The sequence below is a fragment of the Tenrec ecaudatus genome, chromosome 1 (assembly GCF_050624435.1).
Source record: "Tenrec ecaudatus isolate mTenEca1 chromosome 1, mTenEca1.hap1, whole genome shotgun sequence".
Lineage (NCBI taxonomy): Eukaryota > Metazoa > Chordata > Mammalia > Afrosoricida > Tenrecidae > Tenrec > Tenrec ecaudatus.
The window spans coordinates 288,631,776-288,655,226 of NC_134530.1; positions in this window are offsets into that span (position 1 = coordinate 288,631,776).

The window sequence follows — 23,451 nt, forward strand, 5'->3', positions numbered from 1 at the left end:
AAAGGTTTTAGTGGAAAAGCAGTATTTCAGAATACTGTAGCATAGGCTTAACCGAGTTTCCCAAGGCAGGTGTGAGCAAATCTAAACCTTAACCGAATTTACTTCTCCAAAGCAAAAGTGATATACAAAATCAACAACTCTGTTTTACATCCCTGTTCATGGGGATGTTCTAGTGGCAGGGGTGCCATTTAGAAGTGGGGAAAATGGGAGTTTTGATTTATGGCTGCTTTACACCTCTGATTTTAGATCCAGCTTGCTCTGAATATCAACAAAACCGATTGGGAGGTGGCTGGGGGACATAGGAACCTTGTAGTCTATCCTGTGTTCCTCTTTGTGTTATTCAGACTGTCCTCCTGTTAGAGGGGACCGCCAGAGCGGAAGTGTTACTAGGCATTATGGAAAACACTGGTGTCAGAAGTTTGATCTTGGCTCAAGCTCTGGACTGGAGTTTACAAAGTGTCACTCCATCTCTCTGGCTTTATGGCCCTCCTTTTTTAAACATTAATTAATAGAATTTGGGTGGAGGAGGGGGTGGGCCGGACTTGAGAAACATATAAAGGACACTCCCAGAGTACTGCCTTTTTTAAAAGTTCTTTTGCATTTTATTTTATTTTTATAATCATTTTATTAGGGGCTCATACAACTCATCACAATTCATACATACATCAATTGTGTAAAGCACACCTATACATTGATTGCCCTCATCATTCTCAAAACATTTGCTCTGCACTGAAGCCCTTGGCATCAGGACCTCATTTTTTCCCCTCTCCCCACTCCCTAATGAACCTTTGAAAATTTATAAATTATTGTTTTGTCATATCTTGCCCTGTCCGACATCTGCGTTCACCCACTTTTCTGTTGTCCATCCCCCAGGGAAGAGGTCACATGTAGATCCTTGTAATCGGTTTCCTCTTTGATACTGCCTTTTTATTGCTGTCTTCCTACTTTATTTTTCTTTCTGTCTCTTGTTAGATTTTCTCCTTTTCCCCATCTTCCCTCTCCTGTATTCTTCCTCTCTTTGTAGGACACCACAGGGCTTCTGGCCTCTCTTTGTCCTTTTCTGCCTGTATTCTCAGGTGAGCTCATCTTGCCCAGTGATTTGAATATTATCAGTAAACTGTCTACCTCTGATGTTTATCTCCTTGATAAACATACAAGCTCTTTTCACACAGTATCTCTCGCAAACCTGTGAGGTAAGAGTTTTGAAAGTCATCCTTAATTCATTTGCCAGTGGGTTGATTACAACTCATAGTGACCCTATGGGACAGAGCAGAACTGCCCCTTTGGCTATCTGAGATTTTACTGGAACAGAAAGCCTTAGCATACAGCTGGCTTGGTGGTTAGCACCTATTTGCCTTCCCCACTACCCACCCCCAGGGCTTCTCTGCCCTTCAGTCTTGTTGTTAGGTACCATTCAGTCATTTCAGTTCAGCCCTGTGTACATTTGAGGGAAAGTCTTCCTGGTCCTGCATTGTTCTTATGTTTGCTGCACCCATTGTTGTAGCCACTGTGTCAATAGCACCTCTAAAATATATCCTTAATCTACTTGTTCTGTTATTATTTCCACTACCCCAATTCAAACTGCAAATGGTACTTAATTAGCCTCCTTTCCTTTGCCTTGCTCTCTTGGAGTCATTTAAGGTTGCTTCCTTTTTTTCTTTTTAATCATTTTATTATGGGCTCTTACAGCTCTTACCACAATTTCTGATTTATTTCTTCCACCTTCATCTAAGGTATGTGAATACAGGGACTTTGTTTGCCTTCTCTAGAGTATCCCCAGCATCCAGAATAGTGCCTGAAACATTTAACCAATGTTGAATGTGAAATGAATGCATGAATAGAATCTGTAATAACATCTTCTGATTCCACATATAGCATGTACTGAAAGGTCTCAGATTTGTACAACTGAGGAAATAACCAGGGGACCTAGAGTTAACCTCTCAGGTTTTCTTACTCGGTCTTCATTAACAGCTACCACCTTTGTCTTCATAAAGGTACTCTATCCATGAAGAAGATAAGCATTTAGACGCTGTCATTGATTACAAAAGCAAATGTGAATTTCTCAGTCATGCTCATGTGCACTAGATTATTAGCAACCAAGGGACTAAACAAGCTTTCTCAGTTTTGATCTTTTGGGGCATCAAATTTGGTCTTGAGAGTTGATTGGTTCTAGGATGTGGTAATTTGGTCAACATCACAATCCTATAGGAAAAATTTCAGATTTGTGCAAGGAGTCGATTTAGTTCACTTTCACCATTTTTTCTCTCTTTTTTCCATCTAAAAATTACCCACTATGTGTGTGTATGTGTGTAACTGCATGTGCACATATGTATCCTTGGAACCACAGCCATCAAGGTGGCTCTTGTTCATAGCGACCCTATATACTAAGTGCTTCTTTGAGAGCTCAGTTTTGTTACAGTAGAGCCCCTGTGCAGCACAAGCACGTACCCACTTAGCTACTAACTAGGCTAAGAATAGAAAGATTGGTGGATCAAACCAGCCAGAAGTGCCTTGAAGGAAAAGGCCTGGCAGTGTACTTAACAGAGCACAGTGATTGAGAATCATATGGAGCAGAGTTACGAAGCTCACTGTGAATCAGAATCGACTTGATTGCAGCTGCTTATGGTGGTGTGACCCACAGGGGCAGTTCTACCCTGCCCAGTAGGGTCATTATGCGTCAGAATTGAGTCGGTGGCACTGAGTTTGGTTTGTTTTTGATTCAGCGGAAGATGTAAAGAGGCTTTCTACTTCCGTTAACAGTTACAATCTCAGAAACTCACAGGGGCAGGAGTTCTGCCCTTACAGGGTCCATGTGAGTCAGCATGGACTCAATGACTGTAAGTTTATATTAATTTAAATCATGGTTTTGATCTGATTCCATCATGGCTGATGAAGCAAAATCAGAAGAGACTCAACATTTTAAAATTTGCATGAAGCAGAAAGAAAACCGGAATGGGAAACATTATAGATTTTATCCCTGGATTAGAGGATTTGGAAGAGGGTTAGGGAGTCCTTTTAGGAACCTAATTCGGAAGATTGGATTGTTACCAGGTGGGTGGATAATACACATTCGAAATGGTGCATTTGCTGCCATCTTTGAGCAGGACAGCCTTGTTTCTGATTGCAGGCTAAGAGAGTGGCTAGGCGTTGTTTGGGCTGCCCTTGTTTTGTAAGAGGGAGATTCAGTTTCTAACAGAGCATAGACTGTAACTTTTCCCAGTCTTTTTCTCATTGGTGAGGACATACATCACAGGAAGGGGCTGTGCTATAGGTAATACAGTAATTAGAGGGGGTGGTCTAGGGAAATACACTCAGTAAGAAGAGGAGGGGTTGGGGGTATACATGTGACAAGATGGGCTTATCCTACATTTAGGATGGCAGCCTAACCTTGGTCGTCCTTGGACGGGTTTGACCTCTCTAGTGTCTCCTACAAAGAAACAGACAACTACTATCCTTATCAGAAGGGAGTAGACACTACTTGTTGTGGGATAAACAGTGCTTCTCCATTGTCTTCCTTGTCCATCTTTTTCCAAACGTGGTTGTGTCCTTTTAAAGGGAGTCCATCAGTTTTATTCTGTAAAAAACAGAAATGCATATCCTTTTCTCCAGGTGAATGGACCCAACCAAACACGGTTTCCATCATCCTCAGATTTCTTAGGATCAATTTTCTCTGTAGAATTGAAAATGTGTTTATATTCCCTAATTTTACTACAAGCTTTTATTAAGGAGAAAATTTTTTTAGTTAAAATGACTAAATGAACTTTGTCACACATAAGATTCCTCTTCTCCCCCTTCTGTTTTAACAATTTAAATATTAAAGCATTGCTAGCAGTCTCAGTTACCTTGCTAGGTCTTGAACCAGTAAAACTACTAGTTAGATAGCCTTCATTGTTATGTAAATACTGGCTCCCAATCACTCAGAATTAAGAGAGCTAACTAATTGGGAGAACTTATTATCATACCTTGAAAGACTGAAAAAATGCTTAATAAATTTGTTCAGCTGATCTTGAAGTAACTTACAAGCAGACATTTTTTTTTCTCCAAGCTTACCAATAAGGTTATAGGCTCAATTAAGACATTTTGCTTTTCAGGCTTCTCACACTGTATGATTTTACCTTGCAATATTCTGTCTTGGTTAACTTCACTCATTCCCTCTAGGCTGGCTTTAGGGGAAGTTAATGGGAGGGTCTTAGGCCCTCCTGAATGCCCTAAGGAAATGACCCGGCATCCACAGTTAACAAACCTTTTTCTTTCAATTTCTAATTCCATGTGGGGGCGCTGTTTCTCCACAACAGCATTCCAGAAAACTGCTTGATTTAAAGGGTGGTCAAACTTCTCAAGTACTCTTTCCTGATAGGTATACATTTTTACTCTAGAAATTCAAGGAAGGAAAAATTGGCTTGAGCGATCCTCCTTTTTTATAAACCATGGTATATCAGAACTCATTACTGGCTTAATTTCTTCTTCACAATCCTGACCAACTCCAGCAACACTTTGAGAATTTATGTTGGACTTTCTTAATAAACATCCTATAGTTCTTTTAGGTAGCGGACCCCAATTACTGCTCTTCATTTCTGATTCAATCACAGCTTTTTGCTTTTCCTCACAACTCTTATCAACTCCAGTATCAATTTTAATTTCTTGATTACTAAGGTTAAATCTTCCTGATAGAAACTGTATTAATCTTCCAATAAGAGGTTCCTGCTTTTTAGGATCAAACTCCAGTGAGGGCTTCTGAGCCATCTCTTGGTTATTCAAACCAACTGCAGTGAGAATGGAGACTAGGTTTTTGCCTGTTTGGCCAAGTCTGGTCTCCTGCTGTGAGGCTACAAGATAACTGCCATTTCTCTCAAAGATCTTCTTTGCTCCAGTAGGCAGACACCTTGCCTCCCACGCTCTGCTATGAGGGTTCTGCATCAAGCTCCTTTCACTATTCTCCCTCCGGGAAGTCTTTCCTAATGGCAACCCTTCACTGTTGATCTTTGAACGACATTGGCGGGCCCAATGAGTTCCCTTCCTACAGTGGAGGCCAAGTTCAGGTTCTTTTAAACCCGATCTCCATGGTCCTGGCCCATGCTCTGACATTGGCCGCAGCCTGGTGTGCGTACACTCTCTTTGAAGATGACTTGCCTTCCCACAACTAAAGCACTTTCTACTGGTCTGATATAGTTTGCCAATGTAGCTGCCATGAGGTCTGCCTTGTATGCCTCTGCCTCTACATTCCTGCATATCCTAAAATAACCCAGCAAAGTGCCCTGTTCCCTGTAGGGACGCAAGGCATTTTTACAGTGCTTATTAGAGAAATCATAAGATGGATTATGCACTAGGTCTTTTACTGCCTGAACATTCTTCACACACTTGGAAATAGCATCTTCCAGTCGGGACACAAAGTCAGCATAAGGCTCATCATTCCGTTGTCTTATAGCCGTGTAACTCGGCTTTCTCTCTTCTGATGGAATTATCTTTTCCCAGACCCTTAAGCAAACCTCACGCATCTGTCCTATTGTCTGTTCAGTAAACTGTAGTTGAGACTCCTCAACTGTAATATAATTCGCATCCCCTAGCAATTGATGAATTCCTGTATCTATCCCATCCTCAGCATTCTTCCGAGCTTGTACAAGGGCTGCTTCCTTCCATAGCATTTGATATTGCAAGGATTCTGAAGAGGAAAGACAAATTCTCGCTAAAGCTCTCCAGTCTGTAGGTGTCCAGCTCTCACTCTGCTAGAGCCCTTATCAAGCTAATTACAAAATGTGAGTCTGGGCCATAATCATTGATTGCCTGCTTGAAATCTTTTAGCAACTTAAAGGGAAAGGCGTTATGAATTTCTTTTGGTTGTTTCCCCTTAAGTCTGTCTGCTAACAACTCTAACAGGATAAGACATTTTACATTCTAAATCTCCTTCTGCAATCCCTCTTCCTACTTTGGATAGTAAAGGTGCTTTCCTATACTTTGCTTCTTTATGTCTATTCTCTGAACTACTCTTTTCAATCTGTCTATCTTGGAGTTCCACTTCCTGAACTTCACCTTCAGTGCTAGCTCTCCTAGTTTGCATTTCTTTGGAGCTAATCTCTCTACCTCCAGGGTCGACTTGCTTCATTGTTTTACAATCTCTGGCCTTTCTTACACTAAATTCCAGCAGGAGAGCAGCTGCTTTTACTATGTCCCCTTCTGACTCAGGCTCTGTTCTTTTAGTTCTGCCTAAAATCTTCTCATCTGCCTGAAACCCGTTCTGACTGCTTCTCATCTGATTTAAGTTTGGGCATCTTAGACATTGCCTGTTCTGCTTCTTGGCTTTATCTACCTTTGAAAGCAAGGGAGCTTCCTGGGATTGCTTTATAGCCATGCTTTGGATCTTGCAATCCACTGCCTCTAGTACTGTATCACCTTTAAACCTTCGGAGTCTGCAGTCTCGCAAGAGCTTATAGGCTTTGGCCATGAGGTTCTGTTCTAGAATTGGAGGCTTTAGATAACAAATCAATCCCTGCCTTTTCAGTTTTTCCTAAAGTTTCATCACCTAAATCATGCTTATTCACAGACACTTTAGCTTGTTTTTCTAGATTTGAATAGACACATGACTTATCACTAGACGGATCATCCTCATTCTCTTCCTCCTGCAAAAGTTTTAAAACCATCTTAACTTGAACCCACAGAGACCACTTCTCCATAGGGATACTCTCCTCATCTCTGTGCTTCCTTTAAGTTTACAATGACCTCCTCCCAGGTCTCTAAATCAAAAGTTCCTTCCTCTGGGAACCATGGATTATACCTTTTTACTACTTTTAGAAAACATTGTATCTTTTTCTTCATTACTTTTACACCTTGTCCTTTCAGTAAGTAGATGAGCATGGTACCATAAATTTCAGGTTTACTTTTACCTTGCTCCCATTATCCTCTTTAAAATACTCATTCACTATTTCCACTACTTCTCTCTCAGTCCCCACACTGGATCCTCACATCACACAATTTTCAAATTCGCTCTACATTCCGGTGGGGCTGTATAATTGTTACATGGGGTATAATTCATATTGTCCCCCGTTGTGCGCCATTTGTCAGGGGAAGCCATCCTCGTGCTGGGGCTCCAGCCTCCAGCCCAGTCCTCGAGCCTCCTGCCTGGTCTCCATCCCACCTCCCTTCGTCCCACACTGTGCGTGGACCTGGCGGGTAAGATCATGGCCATCCAGGAGGTGAGCATGCTACCATGAATTGTGTCTGACTGCATTATTGTAATGTCTCTTCTATCATTCATGCTCCCGATGACTTTAAGATAATACTTATATATCTCTACCATACAACTGTGCTTATTGAACCCAAGATTAGTGGTGGGGGGCTGGCACCCCAACTCATACCACAGTACACACCATTTGTGTAGTTTTTCAGTGCTTCTTCTCCCACTCACCCACTCCAACCATCATGACCTTAGCTCTACCTTACAAAGCCGGCTGTACCAGATAAGGTACACTGTTACAGGTAAGAACTCTCAACACACAGAATCCAGGACAGATAAACCCTTCAGGAAAAGTAATGGGAGTAGTGATACCATGAGGGTAGGGGGGAGATAGGGGAAACAGATAGCAATGATTGATGTATTAACACCCACACCCCAGGGGGACAAGCAACAGAAACATTGGTGGAGTCAGACAGTGGGCACTGTAAGATATGAAATTATAATTTATCAAGGTTTCATAAGGGTGGTAGAGTGGGAGAGAAGGGGGAAAAAGGAGCTGATACCAAGGGGTCAAGTATAAAGAAAATGTTTTGAAAATGATGATGGCACCATAGGTACAAATGTGCTTGATACAATTGATTGTTATAAGAGCTGTAAGAGCCCCCATAAAATGATTTATTTTTTTTAAGTGTTTAGGCAGATCTGGATGGAGGCTAGATCGAGAAACAATAGTTTCAGAATTTGATAATTTTGCTTAATAACCAAACTGAAAACTCACTGCCATTGCATCTTTTGTGACTCACAGCAACCCTGACTTTGAGCAACCCTATTGGACAGGGTAGAGCAGCCCCTGTGAGTTTCTGAGATTGCAACTCTTTACAGGGGTAGAAAGCCCTAACGTTTCTCTCTCACAGTGGCTGGTGGTTTTGAACTATGTTGGTAGCAGCCCAAGTGAAAACCACTATGCCACCAGGGCTCCCTGTGCAACATAGCGGGAGCTGTTGTTTTCCAAAACATTCACTTGGCTATTTCTTTTATAAGAAGCCAATTCATTTGGCAGCTTAATTCTGTTCCAGTTTTCTTATCTAGAAAATGTGGTGACAGTGTGAACCTGTTTGTTGTAATTTATGTGAACATAATTGAGTGATCTAGACCAAGTGAGCTGACTGGTCAAAAATCAGACCTGTGGATTGCCAAATTGGTTCTGCTGAGATTGGGGCTTTGCTGGATCCACAGGCTTCCTGAAAACTGTGTCCGAGAAGCTCTGCATTTTAGAGCTACATTTTATAGTTGAAAGAGAGGCCTAAGGAGGGTGGGAGTCCTTAAGCTCTAAGACCTTAATGCTGTCATTGTTGTGTTCTTTTAGTGTACCTGCAGTTTCCCCACTGCAGTGGGAACCATTGTAACATCTGTTCTCATTCTCTGAGATGGTGTGCCACCCCACTCCACACCACCACCACCTCATCCCTTTCTCTTATTGTAGACATAATCCCCCTTCCATATGTATCTCAGATATCCAATTAATGAAGAAAGACAAAACTAGGAGATATGATTTAGATGAAGGAGACCATCAGCATGAGGCCATAATGGGGTCTAAAGGCTGTGTGGCCATGTTGCTAATTATAGAAATGGATGAAATCTGCCACAAAAATGTGATTGGAGGCAGAGCAATTCATCACTGTCTCAGGCAGGACTACATAAGTGAGAATGGGGCCATTCTTGAGACACGGAGACGAGCACAGATTAGAAAGGCTTACTGGATTTGTTCTGGAGCCTTCCGACCACCTATGACTCATGACCATAGGGTCTTAGAGTTTCTCAGTTTCCATAGAGGACCTTCCCAGGGAAGTCCCAGAGGGCAGATTGCTCCTCTCTGCTCTGGCTACTTGTTGTTGCGTGCCATTGAGGACACTTGGATTTGTTTGACCTCATATACAACCGAATGAAACTCTGTAGGGTCGTGCACCATCCTCAAAATTGTTGCTGTGCCTGAGCCACCGATGAAGCCACTGAGTCCATCCACTTCTTCAAGGACTTCCTCTTTTTCATTTCTTCTCCACCTTACAAAATAGGATGTTCTTCTCCAGGGACTGGTCTCTCCTGACAACATGTCCAAAGTATGTAAGATGGCGTCTTGCCATCCTTGCCTCTAAGAAGCACTCTGGCCTTATTTCTTCTGATACAGATTGGTCAGTCCTTCAGCAGTCCATGGTACTGTCAGTAGTCTTCTGGTGGACCACAATTCCATGCATCTGTTCTTCTACAGCCTTCCTTATTCAGTGTCTAACCTTCACATGCATATGATGCAATGGAAAATAGCATGGCCTAGGTCATGTGCACCTTAGTTCTCAGAGTAACATCATTGTTCTTCAACACTATAAAGAGGTGTTCTGCAGCAGATTTACCCATTACAATACATCTTTTGATCTCTTGACTGCTGTTTCCATGAACATTGATAGTGGATCTAAGCAAGACAAAATCCTTGACAACTTAAGCCCTTTTCTCTGTTTATTACCTATTGGTCCAGTTGTGGGGATTTTGGTCTTCCTTATATTGAATTGTAACCCATATTGAAGGTTACAATCCTTGATCTTCAGCAAGTGGTTCAATTCCTCCTCACTTTCAGCAAACAAATGTTGTCATATATGTACACAAGCGGGCTCCCAAAAGTTAGTGGAACAAGGAATCAAAAGAGAATAGAATTTTTCAGGAATTTTTTGAAATACCAGTGTGTGCTTGTGTGAGTAAGTGTGTGTGTGTGTGTGTGTGTGTGTGTGTGTGTGTGAGAGAGAGAGAGAGAGAGAGAGAGAGAAAAGAAGATGTGGGCATAAAGCAAACATCAAGCAACATAAGGGAGAATGCTGTTGGCTGCTGTTGAACTGATTCCTGTGTGCATGCACAGTGACCTGCTGTGTGCACCATAGTGACCCCCTTAGAAGCAGATCATCAAGCCTACCTTTCAACTGAAATTCTGAGAATTAACAATTTTCAGAAGTCTGTGGATAACAGTGAAAACCCAAATTCTATTTGCACAGTCCCCACGTGGATTAAGCTGCCAGTGAATTCCTTCAGACCATTGACCAGGGATGTGAACCCTCTTGCCACCAGGCAGAGGGCATTGGAAAGTGGATTACCCCTTAGGCAGCCCATGGTGGGGCTTAGAGACTTGCCTGAGTGTATCCTTGAATCGAGGCTGCCGTTCTGGGCTGCACAGTCATGAGTCATGCCCCCAATGCCTTGGTTGTTCAGCCGTGGACCAGTCTTGTAAACTGTACTGTTTAACATATCTGAGTTTGCTTTCAGGGACACCTTAAGCCTAGTCCCCTTGAATCCTAGGGCCTGGAGTCCTCCTCCTCATCAGAAACAATCTCTGTGCAGGTGTGCTGGTATATGAACTCTGAGCCCTCTCCCTAAAACCAAAAAATAAAACCCAAACTCACTGTCATCAAGTCACTGCTGACTCACAGTGACCCTCTGAGTTTCTGAGACTGTAACTGTCTCTGGCAGTAGAAAAACCAATCTTTCTCAGAGCTGATGGTAGTTTTGAGCTGCCAACCATGTTTCTCTGGTGGGAAATACCTGTCCTTGGCATTACAGGAGAAAGAATTCATGTCGAAGACTAATTGGTGATCCAAATGGGTTTTTATTAAGGAGAGAAGGTGATAGAGAAGAGAGGAGAGGAGAAGAGAAAGAGGGGGGAGAGGGGGGAGGGAGAAAGAAAGGATTGAGAGAGAGAGACCACAGCAAAAGAGGGAGGTGGTCTCCAGGTTTGGCCTTTAGTGCCTTCGGCTGGGAGGCATGGTTGACATTACTGGTTGACCCCATTGGCTAAATTAAGCCCACCTGGCCTGGTTTGCGCCCACCTAGGTGCACTGCCTCCCTGCCTCAAGTGCCTGAATTTGGAGCCTGCCCAGTAGACACCCTGGTCCCAGCTCTAGCTACCTAACATAAAACTACACCATAACACTACTCCCTCCTAAACAGCATAGCTAAAAATATGAGTTGAGCGGAGAAATTGGTTCTTAAAAGAATGCCTTCGCTTACAACCAATTGTCATTTTAAATTTCACTTGATGATGTAGAGGGAACCAAGAGAGCATTCTATCCCTCAGATTACTTGTAAACTACTGCAGAAACCGCCAGAAAGCCAGCAATTGCCTGCAAGACTGAGGTAAGAATCTCAAGGTTGACTCCCAAAACCATACGCATTGCTATAGAGTTGATTCTGACCCATAGCAACCTTACACAGGACAGGGTAGAACTACCTCTGAGTTTCCAAGTCTGAAACTCTCTATTTTTGTAAATCATTTTATTGGGGGCCCTTACACCTCTTATAACAATCCATACATCAATTTTGTCAAGCACATTTGTACATATGCTGTAATCATCATTTTCTTTCAATGTGAGCGTATCAGCTCCTTTTATTTCCCTCCTTCCCAACCCTCCCTACCTCATGAACACTTGATAAATTATAAATTATTATTTTTCATATTATACAGAATCCGCTGTCTCCATTCACCCAAGTTCTTGTTGTTCATGCCCCCCAGTCACCCTCCAGGGGTGCGTGGTTATACAGTGATCATGGCAGTCAGTTCCCCCTTTCACCCCCCACCTTCCCCCTACCCTCGTGGTATCGCTACTCCCATTACTGCTCCTAAGGGGTTTATCTGTCCTGAATTCTGTATGTCCAGAGCTCTTATCTGCACCAGTGTACATGCTTTGGTCTAGCCGGATTTGTAAGGTAGAACTGGAGTCATGATAGTGAGGTGGGGGCTGGGAGAGTCTGTAACTCTTTACAGGAGTAGAAAGCCTCACAGGAAAGTGAATTTGTGGCTGAGACGTTGGGAAAAGTTTGGTCAAGATAAACAGATGTGGAGTGGTGTAGGGAAGGAAAGATTAAAAATAACCTGGTCCAGGATCCTCACAAATTTAAAGTTCATTTAGACTCTCTCTAGGGAGGAAGGAGGAAGAGCTATCAGCACAGGAAGGCTGTGTCATGCCTACAGCCTCTACAAAAATGCTTCCTGACTCTTCTCAGAAATTCTCCCAGGTGCTACCAGCCTCCTGAGTCTGAGAATGGTTCCTCTATGTTCTTATTAAGCTGAGGAAGGTTGGCACAAAAATATTTGGGAATCCAAGGAGCATGGTGAGGTCATTTCAGGGGGTCATGAGGAATGACTAGTAGGGAATTCAGCCAAATTAAAGGGCTTAGCAATTTGAATACCAGCTGACTGACCTTGATCAAGCCTCTTTACCTTTCTGGGTCAATTAAAAAAATAATTTTTTTACCAGGTTTCTACTATATGTCCTCACCTGTAATTAGGGGGCTTGCATGCCCCCGGAGAATATAAAAACCTGGGTTAGCATCAAATATCTCTCTCTCCATGTAGACCACCAAGCGGGGCTGAGCTGAGTATGCTACTATGAATTGTGTCTGACTCCATTTATTTCAATATTTCTCTTTCTCTCATGCTCTGTAACTTTACTATAATATTTATTTATTATCGCTATACAATTGCGCCCACCGGACTCATAATGATGTGTTAGGGGCTGGCTTCCCCTGACACCTGATGCTTATTCTTCTTCTGTCACCTCTGTGCCCCGCCCCCCCCCCCACCTTTCTTCCCTTCCTCCTCTTCCCACTGTTGGCCACACCATTGCTGTGTGTGTTGCTCGACCTTTTTTGTGCAGGTCTCTGCAGGCAGTTGGGAGAAGAAGCGAAGTGAAAGGGACTGAACACGCCACTATCTGTGGGCAGGACAGGATGTCTGATGCTTTGCTGGCTCTTTGATATGTGAGACCAGCAGCCAAACCTACCCCTTTGAGGGCCTGGAGATGATGACTGAAGGCCTTATGCAAATATTTTTACCTAACTTTTATTGTTCTTTATGTAAAGTGACGGGCTGGACAATTTGTTTTTAAGACTCCAAGCTCAAACATTCCAAGAAAGTAAGCATTCAAATGTTAAATGCAGGAATTACAAATACTCCTTGACTGGGATGGGCATGCTCTGCTCCCTACTGCTGGAGACAATGGATTAATTCTCCCTCAAGCTTGCAACCAATAGCTTGGTTCCTGTGGGTGGAGTTCACACCCTACTGATAATGGTTCATATGGAGATCCAGACCGGTCAAAGTTAAGCTGCCATCCTAAATGTAGAATCCGCCCATCTTGTCACAAGTATACGCCCAATCCCTCCTCTTCCTATTGCGTGCATGGAAGGCGGGAGTCTGGGGTCCCGGGCCTTTCAGGGACCCGCCAGTCTTACAGCTCCACGGGAGGCGCGGCGCTCTTGCTCCCTCGGTTGAGGCGGCGGCAGCGGCGACGGCAGTGGGGGGCAGGCGGAGTGCCAAGCCCGGCGGGCGGGAGGTGACGAGCGGGGCGGCCGCGGCTGGGGCTACTGACGGCGCACAGGATCCGGAGCGCGCTGCGCGGGGCGCCGGGCTGGTGAGAGCAGAGGCGCGTGACCCGGATGCGGTGCGGCTGAGGGCGGCCGAGGGCGGGGGTCGCGGCGGCGCCTGAGCCCCGCGCTGGCCTGCGGCGCGTTCCTCGAGGTCCGGGCAGGCGGCTCCGGCCCCCGTGCCGCGCTTCCTGCCGGCTCGGAGTACGCGCGCCCGGCGGCCCGCGGGACGCCTTGCTGAGGCGCGGCCGGACGTCCCCGGCGGGCGGGCGGTGCGTTCCGACGCCTCCTGAGGGCGCCTCAGCGGAGAGTGGCGTTGGCGCCATCGCGTCTACGCCGGAGCCCCGGACCCGCCTGCCACTCTGGTGTCTCTTCACGCAGAAGTGTGTTTTAGGAGCGGGAAACCTGTGGTGGGCTTCACGTACGTGTTTTTAAATCCCAGCGCCGCCGGGGAGCCCTGGGGCCTCGCCCCCAACGCCTTGCTTAGCCCAAGGGGGTAAGAATGCGTGCCCCTTGGGGTGGTTGTCCGCGTAGATTCCAAAAGGTTGCCTGGCCAGAGCGCAAAAGCTTGTGAATGGTAGCGACTGGGAAGGCTGCACCTCGCTCCGCTGGCCGAAGCCTGGCTGCCGTGCGGGTCACGTTTATTTCCCAGCTGCTGTGGTGTTTGCAAGCTCCGCTGGAGTAGCTCCTAATGTTGGAACCTGTCGTCGGCGGAGGGTAAAATAGCATCCCGGGGTCCCTTCCTAGAGTGCTTCCTAGCACAAGCACATGGCGACTCGTAATACCTGTCCCAGGTACCTGGGGGCTGAGGCAACCCAGTGAACGTAGGATAATTTACGGGAGGTCCCAAACTTGAAGTGCTTTGCTCTTTAAATAATCTTAAGTGTCGCTTTATCACTGGTTGCAGACTATAAACACCCAGAAAGTATGAAACACTCTCTCCCCGCACCCCACTCCCCCAACCGCATTGGTACTTCTAAAGGGAGTGACAAGTGCTTTTGTAAACATCATCTTGGGCTGTTACTGTCTGGCGAAGTCATCACAATTAAATTAGATGAGTACTTATTTTGAAGCACTGAATGGCTGTTTGGAAATAGGATTCCTAATAAAATCATCTCCAGAGAGTCAGAGTTCTCAGCAGTTCATTAATCGTGGGGTTTTTTTCTTCCAAAAGCTACATTGTAAAAGGTTTTAGTGGAAAAGCAGTATTTCAGAATACTGTAGCATAGGATAGAATCTTAACCGAGTTTCCCAAGGCAGGTGTGAGCAAATCTAAACCTTAACCGAATTTACTTCTCCAAAGCAAAAGTGATATACAAAATCAACAACTCTGTTTTACATCCCTGTTCATGGGGATGTTCTAGTGGCAGGGGTGCCATTTAGAAGTGGGGAAAATGGGAGTTTTGGTTTATGGCTGCTTTACACCTCTGATTTTAGATCCAGCTTGCTCTGAATATCAACAAAACCGATTGGGAGGTGGCTGGGGGACATAGAAGTGGGGGAAATGGGAGTTTTCATTTATTGTTGCTTTACACTGCTGACCTGTATTTCTTGGAAACTTATCCATAAAAGTTTTAGATCCAGCATGCTATAAATATCAACCAAACCGATTAGGAGGGGCGTGGTGGGCATATGAACCTTGTAGTCTGTCCTGTGTTCCTCTTTGTGTTATTCAGACTGTCCTGTAAAAGGTGAAACGCCACAGAAGCATTAATAGGCATTATAAAAGACACTGGTTTCTGAAGTCTGATCTTGGCTCAAGCTCTGGACTGGAGTTTAAACAATGTCACTCCATTTCTCTGGCTTTCTGGATATCTTTTTTTTTTTAAACATTAATTAATTCAAACTGAAAATGATACTTAATTAGCCTCCTTTCCTCGGGTCTTGCTCTCTTGGAGTTATTTAAGATTGCTTTCTTTTATCTTGTTTAATCATTTTATTAGGGCTCTTTCAGCTCTTATCCAAATTTATGATTTCTTTCTTCCATCTTCATATAAGGTATGTGAATATAGGCACTTTGCCTTCTCTAGAGTATCCCCAGCATCCAGAATAGTGCCTGAAACATTTAACCAATGTCGAATGTGAACTGAATGTATATATGAAATCTGTAATAACATCTTCTGATTCCACATATAGCATGTACTGAAAGGTCTCAGATTTGTACAACTGAGGAAATAACCAGGAGACCTAGAGTTAACTTCTTAGATGTTCTTACTCAATCTTCATTAACAGCTGCTGGAAGGTACTCTATCCATGAAGAAGTTAAGTATTTAGACGCTGTCATTGATTACAAAAGCAAATGTGAATTTCTCAGTCATGCTCATGTATACTAGATTATTAGCATTTTGGCAACAAGGGCCTCAAGAAGCTTTCTCAGTTTTGATCTTTTGGTGCATCAAATGACAGTTGATTGGTTCTAGGATGTGGTAATTTGATCAACATCACAATCCTATTGGGAACTTTTCAGATTTGTGCAGGGGGTAGATTTAGTTCACTTTCATTGTTTCTCTCTCCTTTTCATCTAAAAATTACTCACTGTGTGTGTGTATGTGTGTAACTGCATGTGCACGTATGTATCCTTGGAACCACAGGCATCAAGATGGCTCTGGTTCACAGTGACCCTATATACTAACTACTTCTTTGAGATCTCTTGTTTGGTTATAGTAGAGGCCCTGGGCAGCACAAACATGTTCCCACTTAGCTACTAACTAGGCTAAGAATGGAAAGATTGGTGGATCAAAGCAGCCAGAAGTGCCTTGCAGGAAAAGGCCTGGCAGTGTACTTAACAGAGCACAGTGATTGAGAATCATATGGAGCAGAGTTACAAAGCTCACTGAATCAGAATCGACTTGATTGCAGTTGCTTGTGGTGGTGTGACCCACAGGGGCAGTTCTACCCTGTCCAGTAGGGTCATTATGTGTCAGAATTGAGTCGGTGGCACTGAGTTTGGTTTGTTTTTGATTCAGTGGAAGATATAAAGAGGCTTTCTACTTCCGTTAACAGTTACAATCTCAGAAACTCACAGGGGCAGGAGTCCTGCCCTTACAGGGTCCATGTGAGTCAGCATGAACTCAATGGCTGTAAGTTTATATTAATTTAAATCAGGGTTTTGATCTGATTCAATCATGTCTGAAGAAGCAAAATCAGAAGAGTCTCAACATTTTAAAATTTGAATGAAGCAGAAAGAAAACCGGAACGGGAAACCTTGTAGATTTTATCCCTGGATTAGAGGTTTTGGAAGAGGGTTAGGGAGTCCTTTTAGGAACCTAATTTGGGAGATTGGATTGTTACCAGGTGGGTGGAAAATACACTTTCTAAATAGTGCATTTGCTGCCATCTTTGAGCAGGGCAGCACTGTTTCTGATTGCAGGCTAAGAGATGTGGTGGCTAGGCGTTGCTTGGGCTGCCCTTATTTTCTAAGAGGCAGATTAACTTTCCAACAGAGCATAGACTGTAATTCTTTCCAGTCTGTTTCAGTTTTGCTTCCTTGGTTATAACTGAACTGTGAAGATGGTTTCAAATCCCTGATTAAAAGTGTTATTTTTAAAAATTTTATTATTTTAAAAGTGTTATCTTTAAATGTGTACTTAATAATCACTGTTTTCATTTTATGATACATATGTATTTGTAAACAGGAATGACTTTTCCAGTCAGTCAGCCACTTTCTCTTTGTCACCACTGTTAGGTTAATTGATCCATTTTTATGGATAAGAGTTAAGTAATAAATTAGGCATTTGATGTTAGTGTACCTTTGTTTGGAAGTATGATCAGCTTTCTCTTTGTTTTGGCCTGACTTTAAAAATAGAACGACTGTGGTTTAATGAATTTGTATATATATGTAATTAAGGAAAATGATTAATGTATGACATGATATAGTTACATGTTCTTGTAAGTTGTGTTGCTCATATGTATAGAATTTTCAAATAAGAACGGTCTAACCCAGTGGTTCTCAACCTGTGAGTCACCACCCCTTTCAGTGTTGAACAACACTTTTACAGGGGTTGTCTAAGACCATTGGAAAATACATGCTTCTGATCTGGTGAGAAAAAAGCTATCTCAAGCATCACATTGATGTTGGCCTTTTGTGCATACTTTTGCAAAATGTAGCAATTTATTTTACTTTTGGCACCCATGATATACCATACTTCAAGACAAAAATTCATTTATTAGTCATTAGAAAAAATATTTAGCAATATATAATTTCATATTTTTGTGATTAATCACTATGCTTTAATTATGTTCAGTTTGTCACAATGAAAATATATCCTGAATATCAGCTATGTACCTTATGATACATCAAAGTATCTAAATTACAGTTATGAAGTAGCCACGAAAATAATTTTGTGTTTGGGGGGGTCACCACAACACGAGGAACTGTATTAAAGGGGGGTTGCGGCATTAGGAAGGTTGAGAACCACAGGTGTGAGCAAAAAAGCCAATTCCACCACCACTGAGTCAATTGTGACCCATAGTCATCCTATGTAGGGTTTCCAAACTGTCAATCTTTGCTGGAGCAGAAAGCCTCATCTTTTTTCTGTGGAGTGGCTGGTGGGTTTGAATTGCTGACCTTGTGCTTTCACCAGCCCAATATTTAACCATAGTGTCATGTGGAATCCTTAAGAAAATTCTCAAAGTACTGACACCCACTCAACACTTGTGATTTGTTTGGATGGTGTATTGACAGGTTACTAAACTTGATCTTTAAGTTCAATTGCCTATTTGTATCTCAGGGTTTTGCATCACTGTTACATCCAACTCCTGATGGAAAATATTTGGTGGGGGAGAGCAACTGAGTGAGTGCTCAAGCAATCCTTCAGAGACTGAGTGAGCATAAAGTATTCCTTATATAGCATGTATAGTGGTTTAGGTGTTACCGTTACTCTAGAGGTGATTTAAAGTACACAGGAGATGTGCATGGGTCGCATACAAACAATATATCATTTTATGTAAGAGACTTATACCTTCAGATTTTGGTACCTGCTGGGAGTCCTGGTCCCCCTCTCCGTGTATACGGAGGGAAGACTATTTTAGGAGTAGAAGAAGGTAAACATAAATTTACTTTTTTGTAAGTGAGCCAATAGATAGAGTATAGATAACACGCCTCTCACTTGAACCCTAGCAGAAAGCAAATTTTGAGAATGATGAAGGCAACGAATATATAAGTGTGCTTTACACAATTGGTGTATGTATGGATTGTGATGAGTTGTATGAGCCCCAATAAAATGATTTTAAAAAAGAAAAAGAAAGAAGTGTCTATAAATGAATGAAGGCAACATATGTACAAAATGCCTGATGCAATCAATATGGATTGCAACAAAAGTTGTAAGAGTCTTCAATAAAAGATTTTTAATAAAAATGTATATATAATAAATATTTTCCTACCTTATATAAATGATTAATAAGAATAAAATTAATCAGCCTGGGTGTTTTATAGGAAAACATGATAAAAGAACAAATGAGAGATTCAGCAGGAAGCAATGGATAGGAAAATATTATAAGGAAAGTTTTCTCTTATATAGAATGTACATTCTCTTACATGACAACAATCAGAATATGCCGTAAGAACCTCAGACCAAATACTAGAATAAAATAGAGGAAAAAATTCCCAATCCTTCAATAAAATGCTATATGCTTTCTATGATTTTCACAAAAGTTCAAATCCTTTAACAAAATATTTTGTTCATTCAAATTTTTAATTACGCATAAATTTATGTCTACTTGCATTACATCTCATAAAAAGGCATAAGAATTTGCACTATCTACAAGTAAATAGAAGATAGTGAAGGTGAAAAAATAGCTTTCGTGAATGTAGCTTTGAAATACAAATGGCATTGTCCTAAGAAATTAAAATGATTTAATTTTTAAAATCATTTTATTAGGGGCACATACAACTCTTATCACAATCCATACATACATCAGTTGTGTAAAGCACATCCATACATTCATTGCCCTCATCATTCTCAAAACATTTGCTCTCCACTTAAGGCCCTGGCATCATGTCCTCATTTTTCTCCGCCCTCCCTGTTCCCCCCTCACTCATGAACCCTTGATAATTTGTCAGATCTTACATATTTTGTCTCCCTTCACCCACTTTTCCGTTGTCCATCCCCCAGGGAGGAAGTTATACGTAGATCCTTGTAACTGAGGTCTCAGAGCAGCTGGGTGTGATGCAGGGGAGGCTCTGGAAGCAGCTGCAGACACTGCGGGAGTTGGCAGCCCAACAGTGAGGGTCACTGCATCCGTGGGTACCAGAAAACTGGCTGGGGTTGCTTATTCCCCTAGATGCTACCCCTGCCTTGAAGAGAACCGTGACAGAGGCCTGTAGACATGTGTTAGGAAAAGATGAGTCCTTCACTGTTTCCTCTTCCCACAAACCTTTGAGGAGAGCCTGCAGGGTAGGGGCTCGGCTCCCTGGCTCCAGTCACCTGCTCTTCCCCATAGCCACACCCTCGCCAGCCCCAACTCCCAAAGCCCTGGGTTTGCTTCTTGAATCCAGAGGAGCAGCCTGGGCAAAGACCATGAAGATCCTTGTCCTTCAGGCAGCCCCTTTGATTGGGTCCCTTGACCTCCAGAGTGTGGACACATGCACACTAACTGTTGGGGGACTCAGGCTGTCACCACAGGGGCCAGGATCTGAAGAGGATGCTGGCACTGCAGGGCTTCCTGAGGGAAGCCAAGGACTTGCAGAGCTGGCTGAGCAGCCAGCAGCAGGTGGCTAGAGGAGAGAGGACTATGAGCACACCCTAGTGAGGAAGGGGCTAGGGGCAAGGAAGGTGCTCTGGAGCCGAAGGAAATCGGGTAGTGGAGGGGGGGCTGCATGCACAAGGGGCTGATGGGGAACATCAGTCTGGACTGAGGACAGCTGTGGCTTCCTATTCCCCTGTCTGCGTAGAGGGGCAAGTTCTGTGGCTGTCCAGTCCTGCCCTGCCCAGTCACTCACTGAGGTGTCTCACAGCCCACCAGCCAGGGCCCCCTGTGACCCCTCTCCTCTCTTCTCAGCTCCTCTTAACCAAGTTTGCAATGTTTCCGCACCAAGTGAAGATGGGTGGCCACCAGGGGGCAGCCTGCCCCACTAGCGGAGAGCCTGCTGGAGTGGTGGCCCAGCACTGCCCCCAGGGCCCAGCAGTGGTGACAGGACCTACAGTGAGTACCAGCAGTCTGGAGCAGGGGTGAGTTTGGGGGGAGGTGCTGGGCATGGGATAAAGAGGCTTCCAGGGAGACCCTTGCTGTGCTGCGGCTCTGCCAAACCACTGTCTCTGTAGAGGGCCCAAGTTCAGGGAACCCAGGGCAGCCCCTGCTGTCTGTGGCCTGTGGAGGTGGTAAAGCTGGGTCGGTGTATCAGGGAGCCTGGTCACAAAGCCCACTTAGCAGGGTCACTTTCCCAAGCCACGGGCTCCCTGCACCTGCAGGGGCGTTCTGGAAAGAGTTGTGCTGGCCTGAGGATGCCCTGCACAGCCCCAGGCTGACCCAGGTCACAGTACAAGCTACTGCGTTTCCAGCCCAGATGGAGCTTAGGCGAGATCCCGATGTGCCCATGATCCTAGCCCAGAGGCTGGCCCGGAGTCTCAGGGGCCCAGCATTTGCTGCATGCAAGAACCATGGAGGGGTGCAGCTTCTACCTTTGAAGGGTGTGCAGTCTCCTCCAAACACACAGCATGCCTGGGTGGCACACAACGTGGCTACCTGCCATGTGCCGGGCTTTAGAATGACCCCACCTGCTGACTCATGGGGATCCTCCAGAGGGTTTGCAAGTCAGTAAATCTTTTCAGGAGCAGGGAACCTCTTCTTTCTCCTGAGGAGCAGTTAGTGGGACTGAACCAGGCAACAGCCCAACACTTCCCAAGCAGGCCTCCTGGAGCATCGTTAGAGCAAGGGGTAAACTGCTAGTGATAATGGGCTCCTGGGAGGAGAGTTTGCAGAAAGGCCTGAAGCGCTGAGCAAGATCTCCCTCTGGGAGCTTAGGACAAGTTCTAAACCCAGCCAGGAAGCTGAAGGGCTGACTAGACAGAAGCTGAGGGGGAGGAATGAGCATGCTGGGATAACTGCTGACCCCCGCCTGGGGGCAGGGCTGCCAGGTTGGAGCTGTGGGAGCTGACTCAGGCAAGACCCCTCCTGCTCTGAGACGCTGAGGCCACCCTCAAAGTTCACAGCCAACTGTCTCACGTGCTCGTCCGTATCCAGGTGGGTGCCTTGGGGAAGGGGTGGCTTCTGCAAGTGCTGCCACCCCAGGCCCAGAGTCCCACACTCAATGCCCGGGCCTTTGGCCACCATGCTGTCTCAGGAGAAAGCCACAAGCCTCCCAGATGCTGTGTCCCACTGGGTGGAGGCCCCCCTGAGGAGACATGGATCGCACCAATGAATCACACAATCTGCCTCTGACCCCTTGAGGCCTCCTCACCCCCCACTATCATCACCCCAGTGCCGCTTCCCACTCTGGACTAGAGTGCATAGGTATTAGGAAGAGATAAAAGTCACAACACATTGGAACCCAGGAACAGGAATGGGAATAGAGAAACCAAAAGGGTAGGGGGAAGGGGGGTAGAGGATGGGAGGAAGGGGAACCGATAGCAATGAATGACATATAACCACACACCCATCGCAGGGAGAGGAGCAACAGAAACCTGAGGATAAAAGAGACAATGGTCGATGTGAGATATGAAAATAATAACAATCTATAATCTATCAAGGACCCATGAGTGGGGGAGGAGGAAAAAAAGAGGAGCTGATCCCAAGGGCTCAATAGAAAGTAAATGTCTAGAAAAGAATGATGGCAATATACGTATGACTATGTCAGATACAATTGGTGTATGGACTGTAACAAGAGCTGTAAGAGCCCCCAATAAAATAAATAAATTTAAATTTAAAAAAAAACACACCAAAAACCTCCATCAGCACAGTGAGGCAATGAAGGGACAAGAGTCCCGAGTCCCTCGGCTCTCACACAAGGCCACCAAAGGCTACCTCTAAGTGGGGTCTGGCAAAGTTGTGGATGGGTGGGCAAAGCTATCAAGTGGCCCATGAGGGACTTCATTGGCCCTGGAGAACTGGGTGGGAAGGAGGGGTGGCGGGCAGAGCTGAGGCCGAGTAGACACTTGGTAAGGCTGTGGGATTGAGCGGCAGAGACATGGAGGTTTGGACATGAGTGGTGGTGGACTCAGGCCGGCTGTGACGCTGCCTCGGTACCAGGTCCCCTCACCCCGTGCTCTACCGTGCTCTCCCAGGCTCCAGGTGCAAGACTATGCCTCCTGGGCAGCCAGTGTGCAGTGATATTTGCAGGTGGTGGAGGAGCCCCAAGACCCCGGCAGTGGAGCCCAAAGCCTCAGTGTCCACCAAGAGCTGCGGGCCAAGCTGGAGGCCCAGAAGGAGCTGCACCAGTGCGCCACCCAGCGGAGACAGCAGGTGCTCCAGGCTACAGGGCCGTCCGCCATGGAGATCGGCTCCCCTTTCTGGCCCTCCCCCAGCCCACTGGACCACCGCACCCTGGCCTCACAGGGCCAAGCACCTTTCTTTTCTATTTTTTTAATCATTTTATTGGGGGCTCGTGCAATTCTTATCACAATCCATACATACATGCATTGTGTCAAGAACATATGTACAGGCTCTTCCTCTAACTGTAGCGGCCTGAGGTGACCTGCTAAAATGGTTCGCTACTCATTTGACCCAGAAAACCCTACAAATTCCTGCAAATACAGAGGGTCGAATCTCCGGGTCCACTTCAAAAACACCCGTGAAACTGCCCAGGCCATCAAAGGCATGCACATCTGGAAAGCCACCAAATACTTGAAAGACGTCACTCTGCAGAAGCAGTGTGTGCCTTTCCAACGGGACAATGATGGTGTTGGTAGATGTGCCCAGGCCAAACAGTGGGGTGGGACCCAGAGTTG